The 13,993-nt window shown below is 41.6% G+C and overlaps 1 pseudogene; it reads right to left on the bottom strand.

The window, feature by feature from the left end:
* Positions 1-4,854: 4,854 nt before the first annotated feature.
* LOC148040359 (cytochrome P450 709B1 pseudogene) lies at positions 4,855-6,752 on the bottom strand (annotated as a pseudogene).
* Positions 6,753-13,993: the final 7,241 nt, after the last annotated feature.

Below are 13,993 nucleotides of genomic sequence, written 5' to 3'. Positions count from 1 at the left end.
TGATGCAGTTTTGCTGCAGGAACATGGGGTAATAGCATTTGAGAGCCGAAAATTGGATGATAAAGAGAGAGAGTTGCATGTCTATGATCAGGAGATGTTGGCAGTCATTCATGCTATCAAAAAGTGGCATCACTACTTGTATGGCAGCAGATTTAAGGTAAAAAGTGACCACCGTGTGCTCAAATATTTCTTGACTTAGCCCAACCTCACCCCAAAACAACGTAGATGGGTGGCGACACTACAAAATTGTGACTTTGAGATTACCCACAGCCGTGGAAAGGACAATGTAGTGGCCGATGCACTCTCTCGCATGTGGGCATGCAAGGTCTCATCCATCACTGAACTCCACCATGATTGGATTGAAGAGCTCCAAGAGGCATACTTGCTTGATGCTGAATTTAGCCCTCTTTTCCAGAAATTGCAGCAAGGTGTCCTGGATGAGAATTCCCAATATCAGCTCCATAATGGCCTCATTTGGATCCATGGCCGTATTGTGATTCCCCATGCCTCTCCCTTCACCCAAAGGATCCTTGAAGAGATGCACTCTTCCCCGATTGCTTGCCACTTAGGGGTCTTCAAAACATATGATCGAGTTTCAAAAAGCTTCCATTGGAAAGGCCTATGGTGGGATGTAAAAGACTTTGTGTCTAGATGTGTGCCTTGCCAACAAAATAAAGATAGCTCTCTTAAACCGGGTGGTTTGTTGCAGTCTTTACCTATTCCCGAAGGAAAATGGATCCACATTACCATGGATTTCATCAGTGGTTTACCTACAACCAAGAAGGGTTGGGATAGCATTTACGTGGTAGTTGACCGACTCACTAAAGCAGCCCATTTCATCCCTACAAAATCCCAGTTTACAGCATCCCAAGTTGCCACTCAATTTATGGAGCATGTTTTTAAGTTGCATGGCTTGCCCCAAGTCATAGTACATGATCGGGACACCAAATTTATGAGTCAGTTTTGGCAGACCATTTTCAGCTCCATGGGGACCAAATTGGCTCCGTCTACAGTCTATCATCCCCAAATGGATGGGCAGACCGAAAGAGTTAATAAGTGGCTTGAAACTTATTTGCGACATTTTTGTCATGATGTGCAGAATTCTTGGGATGTACGGCTGCACTTGGCTGAATTTTCTTACAACAACTCCACTCATTCAAGCATTGGAGTCTCTCCCTTCGAAGCATTGTATGGTTATCGGGTGTCCCTTCCTACCGTGATCTTCAATGAAAAGCTCAACCCCTTGGGAAAAGAAGAGCTGGACCGCATGCAAGCTCTACTTCATCAATGCAAGGTAAACCTCAAAAGGGCTCAAGAGCATATGAAGCTCCATGCTGATGCAAAAAGAAGACCCCTTGACTTTCAAGAGGGTGAAATGGTACTCCTCAAGGTCCCCAAATCCCGTTATTCCACACCAAAGGACAACTCTTGCAACAAGTTGGCACACCGTTACTATGGGCCCTACAAGATTATTAAGAAGGTCCGGGACTTGGCTTACCGCCTTCAACTCCCTTCCACCACTAAGATCCATGATGTCTTCCACGTGAGCCAATTGAAACCTTTTATTGGCACTCCCAAGGATCATGTAGAGGAGCTCCCACCAATCGATGAGGAGGGCCTTATTTAGTACATTCAGGAAGCGGTCATTGGGCAACATGAAAAGCAACTCCGCACCCGTTTCATACATGAATACTTGATCAAATGGCAAGGCCTACCAATAGAGGAAGCCTCTTGGCACCTAGCATCTATATTGGATGAATTCCCACACCTCAAGGAGGCCGTGTTGGCTGGCACCTCACCATGACCCCTGTTCTGGGCTACAGTCTGCATCTGGACAGCCACATGTTTTGTACCAGATTTGGTCCTGGTCCACTCTCAGTCCCATCCTCCATACATGGCCAGAAAGTATACCTTGAGGGCTCCGTTCCGACACCTTACTTGCCCCGATCGGAGTTCCCTAGTGGAAGTTATGGCTGTTTTTCTCCAGCCATACCATTTGGGACTGCACACTAGAAATTCCTGGACAGCCCTTTATTTTGTACCAGTTTTGGTCCTGACCTGATTGCAGCCCTGCCCCAGCCACATAGGCTGAAAGTACATCTCATGGGCTCCGTAAAGACACCTCAATTGTCCCATTCGGAGTTGCCCACACAAAGTTATGGCTGATTTTCTACAGCACACTTTTACAGTCCATGACTACATCCCTTGTTTTTTAGGACAAAAGCTTTATGAGACGGGATGGTTTGTAATGAATGGGGATCACGGGAATATGGCATGGGAACATACCAGTTACACTGACGGTATATAAGATGTAAGAGGGTATTTTGAGGCATCACAGAAATTATCAAGAAACTCTCTTTTCACCTTCTCAAGCTTCCATGGCTTCCTCTTCTTCTTCCTCTTTCCCTCTTTCTCTCTCTTCTTCCCTTTCTCTCTCCTCTCCCTCTTCTTCTGTAGTCCTTCTCTCTCTCTTTCCCCTTAGTTAGGACAGTTAGGTCTTCTTCATTACAAGTCATATGATTAGATACACCTAAATCAATATATCATATATCATCATGTGTCTCCTTTCCTGTAACAATATTCATCATATGCTACATAATAAACAAACACTCATTTTTATCTTCATTCTATCATGAAGATGATGCATAGTTTCTTTGTTGTAATTTACCACTACGGATATCATCCTTCTTAGCATACCAATGGATTGCAATATGACCTATTTTGGCACAATAATAACAAACAATATCAGAATTTCCAAAACCATTGTTTTGTTATTTGCCTCTTCCTCTAGAACTCTGCCTCGCCTCTAAATTTTTCTCAACCTCCTAAAACTTGTATTTCATCGAACTGTTGATTTCACTTATTTTATTGGTTATCACTAGTACATCCCATACCATGGTCTCTTGAAGAGAATCTACCATGTCTCTTTCTTGAACTTGAGTAAAATACTTGAACATGTTCATCACTTCTTTTAGATGATTCATCATGTATATTGATCTCTTCAATGATCATGAGAGATATTAACTCATCAAAAACTAAAAATAACTTTTGTACATGCACAAAAGTAACAAATGATTTTAAGACATTCTCATTATTAAGGCCACCTAAAGTAGATGAAACCAAATAATCATCATCAAGTATTGCATCCAATAGCTACTAAGGCTTTTGCAATGCTTCTCAATTTTAAAGAATACTCATTTATAAACATCTTTCACAAGTGTACAGCAATACTTAGTGTATTGCAATGCTTAGTGTAATCTATGCAACCACTTTTGGTTAACACGGTTGAAATCATAAGTATACCTTAAAACTATTGTCTGCAATCTTGCAAATCTAAAATGAAACCTAAAATGGTCTCATATGGCTAAGAAAATAGTGGGAATGCCCTAAAGAACTCATCCAAAGAATATACAATACTTTACTCGCACACCAAATCTCACAACAATCTGATATTTTTGCTATGCCATGCTTCTAGTGCCTCCACAGGTACTATCCAAGAGAATGAGTGAAAGAATGGAAGAGCTTTTTATACGTTGCTTACTTGCTTGAATCCTTTGTTGTTCTCCTTTACTTCAGCCTTTAAAACTAGCCTCTCTCAATCATGGTGCCACTTTGATACCATGTCATGACTTGCATGGTGTGGAGACTTTGCTAGAGTTCTTGTGCTAAACACACACCATACACACAAGAGAAATCTCATACAGGAATGCAATAAGAGATATGGAGGCCAGAAGGTTTTCTTGTTGGTTTCTTCTTTTTCTTTTCTCACACAATACAATGTGCATTAAATGTAGATAAGATACACCATAAATAAAAGTGGCCTACTAAGTTAAAATTGTGCATAACTGACTATACTAATGGACTAATGCTATAACTATGCCAGCTGTAGATAAGTGTACCAAGAAACTATAATAAGTGATAAGTCAATGGCCATGTTAGAATCATAATGACCAGTGATGCGCTAAATGTAGATGTGCAGACCTATCTAACCAGGTGGTCCATCATCAATGTCTGCACGTATTGAGCTTGCTATCTCAACAATTTTTACCTTAGGAAAACATGCAAATGATGAAAGATTTGATCATATGGACACAAAAGTAAGTTGAATGTCCAAGGGGAAGTTGGAAACACTAACCCTAAAAACTTGTATATAAAGGATGAAAAAGAATGGAGCAAGATTTTTAGGTGTATGCAAACTTTTGCTTCTTATTTCCTTGCTACTCTATTATCTATGTGTGAGAGTGAAGGAGAGGGACTGTGATAGAGTGTGTGGAGTGAGGGACTAGTATTGTGAAATTCTTTGCATTCTCTTCTCTTTTCCTTGATCATACTGTCTTCTTGGTGAGTTGAGTATCTAAGTGTGATTTTGTGAAGTAGAGAGTGCGAGGGAGAGAGGGACGTACCTACATGAAGTTCTCCTTTTGTTCATCTCCCGAAGCTCATCAACGGCTACTTCTCTCTATGTGGGCAACAATAGAAGCAAGATCTTGAGCAAAGGGCCATGCATGTGGATCGTGCAACAACACTTGTCAATGCATTCCAACTACAACATGATAAGTATTGATTAAGTATGATTGATACATTTGTTTTGAATTGATCTATCATTTGGTAGGTTAGCTCATTGTATTTGCACATGTGAGTAGACAAGCTAAAAGATATTGTAAGCTTCATGTGTCAAGGCCTTGAAATAATAAGGGTGTATCCAATGGTCTAAAGTTAAGCTTGTAAAGTGCAACAACAAATATAGTAATGCATATACCCATTGGAAAAAAATATACCATATATTAGCTAGTAAAATGTTCCACTTATTAACATTACAAAATATTTGGTAAGTATATTAAGCATTTGGGTGTGTATAAAAGTGTGATCACTTAGTGTACACACCACAAAAACAAAATATAACATTTACATGTGGAACATGTACACTTTGCAAAGTGTTGTTGCTATGTGAAAAATAGCTTCATGTACACTTTGCAAAATGTTGTTGCTATGTGAAAAATAGCTTATATAGGGTGTGAAGCTCACTCCCTTTGCATGGCCTAGGCAAGTAGTGCCTATTATAAACAATTAATGATTTTCGAAAATGACATGCATCCCGTGTTTAGGTTGCAAGGTGAGAAAAGTACATGGGTCATGCTTGTATAATGGTGAAAGAGTGAAACGAAAATGCCTGAGGATTGTGCTGAGAGCAATCTTTGCCTCCATGAGAGCAAAGTTTTGGCCCACGCATATCCTGGGGCCAGCCCCAAATGGAAGATAAGCAGAGGGGTTCTTGCATGCCTTAAGGATGCCATCAGCAAATCGTTGCGGATTGAATTCATGAGCATCAGCACCCCAATAGTTTGGATCCACATGCAATGCAATAACTGGGATAAAAATCGTTGTTCCCTTGGGAACCAACATGTCTCCGAGTTTGGTCTCCTGGGAGGCTTCCCTTAATATGGCTGTGGCTGGGGGATACAACCTTAGTGACTCATTCATAATCATCCCCACAACTTTCAGGTGGATCAGAGCTTCTGCGTCGATCTCATCTTTCTTACCACAGATAGCAAGCACTTCCTCTCTGGCTTTGTCTTGCCATTCTTGGTGAATAGCGAGAAGCATGATTGTCCAAGTAAGCATCGTGGTTGTGGTCTCATGGCCGGCAAAAAAGAACGTCTGGACCTCGTCCATAATCCCCTGCATGTCGATTCTGAGGTTCTTCGGGGTGTCGGGGGGCTCCTTTGCGTGAGCGGCCATCAAGAGTCCGAGCAAGTCTGGGCCATAGATATCATGAGTATCATCAGGAAGGGGGGAAGCATGCTTGGAGTTAGCTGCAGCGCCTCGGTGCAGAACGGAGGTGGCGAAGCGAGCTTGAAGCATGCTGCGGATGGTGGAGGCGATCTGGCGACGGAGCTCCCAGCGGCGGAGGTTGGTGGGGGTGGGGAAGAAGCGACTGCCGGGGATGACGGGGGAGACGCCGAAGGGGCTGAAGAGAAGCTGCTGCCGGCGTTGGAGGTCGAAGACCGGTGTGACGCCTGGGGCGTAGCGGCTGCCGACGGTAGCGTGGGCGACAACGTCGGCTGTGAGGGCCCGGAACTCCTGATGGACGTCGATCTCGATGGAAGGGAGTCCGGTGGCCTGAAGGCGAGCTTGCCACCTGCGTGCCATGGCGAGAGAGAGGCTGGAGACGGTCGGGACGATGGCCCTCAGCCTGTCGGGCAGGAAGGACGGGGAGACGATGCGGCGGTGGTGGGCCCAGGTGGAGCCCTCAAGGGTGCCAAGGCCGTTGCCGAGGAGGTTGCGTAGCTCCGAGCGCATTGCCGGCTTCGGGAAGTGGCCGGCGCGGTTGGCCAGGACGTGGCGGCAGAGGTCCGGGTGGGCCAGGGCCAGACGCGGGGCGGGCCCCAGGAAGTATAGGAAGGAGGAGCCGAAACGCGGGGCCCACTGGGCGTAGTGGGGGAGGAGGCGCAGGAGGAGGAGGTGGCCGAACGACGACGACGGGGATGCTGACTGAGCCTCCGCGGCCTTGCTCATCTCCCGCATCTCCGCCACGTTGCCGTAGAGGAACCTGTAGGGCGGGCCCCGCAGGCCCTGCGCCTCCAGCCTCGCCTTCACCGCCAGCGGCTTCCACCATCCCACGTACATCACAGCCGCGCATGAGAACACCGCCAGTACGACAGCTACGACGCTCGCTGCTGTCCCCGCCTCGCTCAGCCCCGAAGCAGCATGAACCGCCCGGAGAAGAAAGAAGCCCACGCTACCCATCTCCTGCAGTATTGCTGCTGCCATTTCCTTTCCTGAGATAACTGACTATGGCTCTATATTGTGCTTCTTCTTCAACAATTCCGCCGACTGACGGAATTCTCCACCTCCAGATGGCATACAGTACGTTACCCGCCTTCCCGTCCCACACTAGGGCCCCATAAGCCACTGTCGGGTAATCAACGCATTTCTTCAAGACATGCAACGACATGTCTTGCAGCATCTCGTGAGGTTTCCACATATCACGACAAACAAATCCCTCCTCTCTACTAGGGACACACGATCAAACATCGTAATTAGGACCTACCGCATCGGGCATATCAAACATCGTAATCTACATCGAACACCTCGATTTGGGACACTACTCATTACCTTGGACGCACTTAACGATTGGTTTAATATACACTCGACTCTTCTCATTTTTAAACTGACTAGATTCCAAGCCTAAATGACTTCGAATTCTTCATTTAGATGCGAATAGTTATGTGCATCATAGACGGACTAATGACCTTCATGGGAAAGGTACCGTATTGTAGAAGTATTATTACAATCTCCACACTTACATTCGATAGCATTTGGAATAGAATTTTGCAAGAGATCTCATATCAATTGGAACTCATCATCAATGCAAATGTTGATACACCAGCACCTGACTCTATTTGCCATTAGAAAACTGACTCTGTTTGCCATTAGAAAAACTCAAGATTTTGAACGACTTGAAGAGTACTTTTTCTGCCGATTTATATTACCAATATTTAGACTATTCATTCAATTTATACTATCAAGATTCAATCTTTCATTCAATGGCATTCATAAAAAAGAGCACAAATTGAACAACATGTAAACTTCAATTGAGCCATAGCCTAATGAAAAGAAATGAGGCCAAACTATATTATCGAGGTTTTGTCAAAATTCACTCTATCATTCACCAAAGAGAGCACAAATTGAAAGACATGTAAACTTCAATCAAAACACGGGCTTATGAAAGACATAGCCTCATGTAAAGGAATACATCAACTACAACAATGGAAACATGCTTCTACAAGCTGCTATTGTGTCAAGGCTAGAAAGAGTAGGAGCAATAGAACATCACATGGATCATCAGAAAGATTGGACCTGGTAGGGCCATCTTGATGATATCGATTCTATATTGATGAGCTAGGACATACGAAGTGGTCGTAGGATCAACACATAAAGAGTAGTTCCTTGAACATTGCAATTTGCCAAGGAGGAGGTAGACTTTGAAAATAAAGCATCACAAATTTCATGTGCAACAAAACTTGCCAAGTCCTCTCTCCCTCTATATTATTATTATTATTATTATTGAATTCAACATTGAAAATGCAAATTCGCCTTAAAATTAGTGAAGACTAGGTGTAATCCATTAATTGTAGCATTTGCATTAGTACAGCTATTAGAAATCCTGGAGTGAAACTTAAACTAGGAATGGACCTATGAGAAAGTGGCAAGCACTAAACTAGGCTAAGGATTCAACCCCAACTTGAACCTGTACAAAAGCCTATACAAAAGCTATCAGCTCATCAAGAACATAATAAGAGCAAACATAAACTCGAATTGGAAAGAAATAAAATATTCCCCAAAGAACTTTGACTGCTGCTATAGGTGCCTTGACATTATATAGGCAAATCAAGTACCTCCCTAGACAGCTTTTATACATTAATTTATAGTGATGCTTGACATGTGATGATCCATGAGAACTATCGATTGACATGGATGCATAAGAACTCCCATACAAAACCTTAGTTTAGTATAGGCTCTATGGCCTCCAATGTAGAAATTGTAGGTGTGGGACTCATAACTTTTCAAATTTGTACAATTTGTACTTGAAGTGTCAACAATGCCCACACAATGCTGCTCCATAGAGTTATGATGAATCTCATTCATTTGAATCATCATTATTGTCATTGTCATTGTCATTAGTGGATATTACATAGCTCACTATTATGCTAAAGGTGGTTGAGAATGTTGGGACCAATTATTTTGAGGATGATGTTGATCATGCTCATTGGGATGCAACAATGGATGAGGAGATGGCTACATTAGAGGCCAACAAGAGTGGGGATCTAGTACCATTGCCTAAGGGCAAGAAAGCTATTGGTTATAAGTGGATCTACAAAATTAAGCATAATATATATGGTTCTATTAGCAAGTATAAGGCTAGGCTGGATGCAAAAGGCTATGCTCAAATATATGGCATAGATTATGAAGAGACATTCAATCCAATTTCTTAGATGGCAATTGTTAGATGTGTGATTGCTTTCGTAGCACCAAAGGTTGGAATATAACGAATGTCTTCTTGCATGATGAATTGCAAGAAGAGGTGTATATAGAGCATCCAATAGGTTATGAGGATTTAGAGCATCCCACATATATGTGCACGTTAAAGAAGGCCCTCTATGGGTTGAAGCAAGCACCTAGACCACGGTCTAGCAAGATTGAAGAGTATCTTGTCAACATTGGCTTTTATGTTTCTGACATTGACCATTTACTTTGTGTAAAAAAGGGACATGCAAGTTTGGCCATCAAAGTCCTCTATATGGATTATTTAATTATTACAAGTAACAATGACAATGGGATTGTTAAAGTCAAGGATCTTTTGAAGAAGAAGTTTGAGATGAAGGATTTGGGTGAGCTAAGGTACTTTCTTAGTATTGAGGTGATCAAATGTGATGATGGTATATGGTTGTCCCAAAGGTAGTATGGCTTGGATATGTTGTCCAAGTATGGTATGACAACATGTAAGTCTCTTTCAGTGCCATTGGAGCAAAAAGTGAAGTTGAGTGCTGATACTAAGGATGAGATAGAAGACCCTACTATGTTTAGGAGGATAGAAGGAATTTTGATTTGCATGACTATCACAAGGCTACACATGAGTTATAATGTTGGCCTTATTACTTAGTTTGTGTAGATGCCTAGAAAGCCTCATTTGGATGTAGTTAGATACATATTGAGGTATTTGAAGTCCACTTTACATTATGGAATTTTTAAAGAGGTAAGTAAGGATATATAGGTATTTGGATATAAAGATGTAGATTAGGCTAGTAGCATGTCTATAGAAGATCTACTAGTATATGGGGTAGTAAAAAGCAACCTACAATTGCTTTATGGAGTACAGAGGTGTTGCTATGGCAGCATGTGAGGTAGTATGGCTACAAAATTTATTAGGTGATTTGGATGTGCAAGGAGATAGTCTAGTTATCATTCATTATGATACCATGAGTACCATACACTTAGCTAGAAACCCAATGTTCCATACTGGGAAAAAACACATTGAGGTACATTACCATTTTGTAAGAGAGAAGGTACTTGCAATGAGATCAACTTGAGCACACAAGATTAGATAACTGACATTTTTTAAAGGCATTGAGTGTATAGAATCTTCAAAAATTTTGAAGCTTTCTTGGAGTTGTAAAGACATATTTGAGCTTGAAGGAGAGTGTTGAGATAGCAAGCTCAACACCTGTGGACACACTGATGATGGACTGCCTAGTTAAATGGATCCTTACATCTACATTTAGCATGTTGGTGGCCATTATGTCTCTTACATGGCCACTGACTTATCACTTATTATATTTGGTTTGTTGCATCTACCTACAGTTGGCATAGTTATAGAGCTAGTTGATTAATATAGTCAGTTATGTACTATTTAACTTAGTAGACAACTTTCCTCTATCTTGTATCTTATGTATACTTTGTGTTCATTGTATTGTGTATGAAAGAAAAAGAAGAAAGTAGCGAGAAAAAATTTTGGTCTCCATCTCTCTCCTTGTGTTCTTGAATGAGCTTCCTCTTGTGTATATGGTGTGTATTTGGTGTAGTAGCTCAAGCAAGTTTCCCCATCACATGATTCATGACACAAAATAGCCAAATACCATTTAGATTAACCTATAACTTGGCACCATTATGTGCATTGAGTTCTTGATCTTAGTCTAACTTATTGATCCTAGTCTATAATAGCCATAGAGGAGCAATGGGAAGGAGATAGTTGAGTGCCTTATCAAATTGGAGCACCTATCGCAACTAGGCTCTTGGTGACCCATGCATTGATTGTTGAAAAGACTCATTGAAAGGCCTAGTTTGATGAACATGTGCAACAAGGGATGTATGAGGTAGGTGACTTAGCTCTAATGTACTTGCTTAAGATCCATAAATAAAATATTATTTTAAGGGAATTATGATTATACCAAGTCATGCAATCAATTGGAAAAAAAAAATTGAATTAAAGAGCCATAGAAAAGAAAGGAATTGGACACTTTAATGGAAGTCATAATAAGAAATACTACACAACACATCATAAGCTTGAGTAGCCTTTAAGGATAACATAAGTTTGAGATGATGTCAATGCAACACATAAAAACAACAATGAACTAGTAGAAGCACATAGCTTTAACATAAGGGTGGTGAGACAAGTAACAACCTTGATTTGGATGAGAAGCAATTCACTCCAACTATTTTAGTATCAAACTAATAACTACTAGGTAAGCCAAGGCCGATACTCTCATTGATGAAGGCTCTAATTGCAATACGTTGCACTTTTAATTTTGGAATTAGCTTGGAATTATTCTACCCAACCCACACTTGCACCAATTGACATAAAACTATATCCTCCCTATAGGCCTATGCTAGGCAAATGTAAACTTATGTGGTAATAGAAACCAAAAGCATCCCAAAAATCTTCTACATTCTACAGAATAAAGAGGATGTGGGATGTGAGGTTCTACTAGGTTGGCCATTCAAATATCAAGCACAATGCGCAATGTCAAGAAAATCACTTTACACTTCTAGGAGCCAAGATAATCTCCACTTTTAGTACACGAGAGCTTGCTAGGAATGAGTGCAACTCAAAAAACTAGTGATACCACCTGCAATTAGTAATGAAAAGAAAGCTATGCTATATTAGTTTATTGGAAGCTCAAGAAAAGAAGCTTCAGCTAGTAAGTTACCAAGAAACCCGACTATTTAAATAAGATGCAATCCAACCTTCAATGGCACCTTGAAAAATGGGCTAATCTTATAACAAGCACAACTAAGACACATAAGCAAATTAAGAGAAGTAGGAAGATCCATAGATGCAATATGCTACATTAACATGGGTACCCGTGGTCTTACTTAAGGTACAAGGATATGACAAGGGTAATTGTTGCATCTAGGTTCCTAAATGCATCAATTACACAATGAAAGGTCCTAAGTTACCAACTAGCAAATCTCACTACAAGGATATTAGGCCATAGCGATGCCAATTAGCGACGACAAATAGCTGCGTCGCTATTTGCGTCGCAAATGTGACGCTAATAGCGAGGATACCCAGAGAGGAAAAAACATGGGCTGAAACCCGAGTGCATATCATTTCGCGCATTCACGAAAGATTTCGAGAGGGAGAGCGAGAGAGGAAGCGACCGTTTTGTGCTGAGAGGGAGAGAAAGAGAGAAAGAAGGCTTCTCACTGCCACTGCCACCACCGTTGTCGTTCACGAAGAAGAGAAGGAGGTGTACGGAGGGCGAAGAGGAGCCGCCGTCGCGAAGAGGAGCCGCCAAACCCTTCTTTGAGTCTTTACTGTGAGTGCATTCTCTCTCTCTTTTACTTATTTTTTGTATAATTTGTGTATATTGAGAGAGGGAGAGGAAATGAGAGAGAAAGAGAGGGAGAGAGAGAGAAAGAGAGGGAGAGGGAGGAAATGGGAGAGGGAGGGGGAGGAAATGAGAAAGGGAGAGGGAGGGTGAGTGCATTCTCTCTCTCTTTTACTTATTTTTTGTATAATTTATGTATATTGAGAGAGGAAGAGGAAATGAGAGAGAAAGAGAGGGAGAGGGAGGAAATGGGAGAGGGAGGGGGAGGAAATGAGAGAGGGAGAGGGGGAGGAAATGGGAAAGGAAGAGGGAGGGAGAGAGAAAGAGAGGGGGAGGGAGAGGGAGAGGGAGGAAATGAGAGAGGGAGAGGGAGGGAGAGGGGGAGGAAATGGGAAAGAAAGAGGGAGGGAGATGGAGAGAGAGAGGGAGGGAGAGAGAAAGAGAGGGGGAGGGAGAGGGAGGGAGAGGAAATGAGAGAGGGAGAAAAAGAGAGAAAAGGAAATGAGAGAGGGAGAGGAGAGAGAAAAAGAGAGAAAAATCATTAAACCTAATAGGGAAAGAGAGAAAGAGAGGGTGAGGGTGAGGGAGAGGAGAGGAAATGAGAGAGCGAGAGAAAGAGAGAAAAGAAAATAAAACCTTACAATAAGCTCATCCTAGGCTCATAGGGGTTAGGCCAATCCTCAACAAACCTAAGGGATATATGGCTAGAGAACCCTAGCACACTTGTGCCTCCTAGCATAATGTTCTTTCTGCAAAGAGACCTCTCATACATGGGGCTTGTCCTAGCCTCTACCACGCAAGTATACAATGAAGGCAATCAACCTATTAGTTAGAAAAACATTCATTTTTCATAACGTAAATCCAAACATAACTTTGAATATTCTATAAAAATCAATCTCTTCTTAAAAAGACAAATACAAAAAACTAAAACAACATCATTCATATGCTTCGCAAAACTAAAACAACATCACCGCAAGATCTCTTAGGAAACTCATCTTCAACTATCAATTTTAATTAAAAAATATAATATAAAATCACTTGCAAGGAATAACACTCTTTTATCATTAACCCTCTTTCTTCCTTAGAATAGTCTTAGGAACAAATTTATGCTCTAACAAGCATACATTTGAGCATAATAACTATTTTAAGGTTTATTACATGAGTAGTAGTAGTATATATGCAACCATCAAGCTAGAGATCATGCTTTGGTATCTATGGAGATCCCAATCTCATGCCTTCATAGAGATTGTAGTGTGCAATAGTGTGGAGAGAAGGTGGGTGAGTTGTAAATGGTAAAGGAGAATTCTATTAATGATGGAGAGAAGATGAGGTGAATCGCCAATTCTATTCTTAGTGAGTGCCACCTACCCATAGTACGGCATCCATGACCGATTGAAATCAGTAAGACTTTGAAATCCTACCTTGAGTATTATAACTATTGTTTTGTGGTGGATTTTCTTGCCATAATTCAATGTCAATTTGTGCTTGTGTTTTCCACGGTGTGTTGACTATGGGTATCAAATTAATTCTCTAGTCGAATCTCTCTCTCTTTCTCCTCTCTCTTCTCTCAACCCTTATCTCTCCCTCAATCTTCCCTCTTTCTCTCTTCCTATACTCTCCCTAAATCCTTCTCTCTCCCCCTATCTCTTTTCTCTCTCTAT

The sequence above is a fragment of the Lygodium microphyllum genome, chromosome 2 (genome assembly GCF_053477565.2).
Source record: "Lygodium microphyllum isolate KBCC chromosome 2, Lygodium_microphyllum_v1.1.10, whole genome shotgun sequence".
NCBI lineage: Eukaryota > Viridiplantae > Streptophyta > Polypodiopsida > Schizaeales > Lygodiaceae > Lygodium > Lygodium microphyllum.
This window is presented reverse-complemented; position numbering and strand designations above follow the sequence as displayed.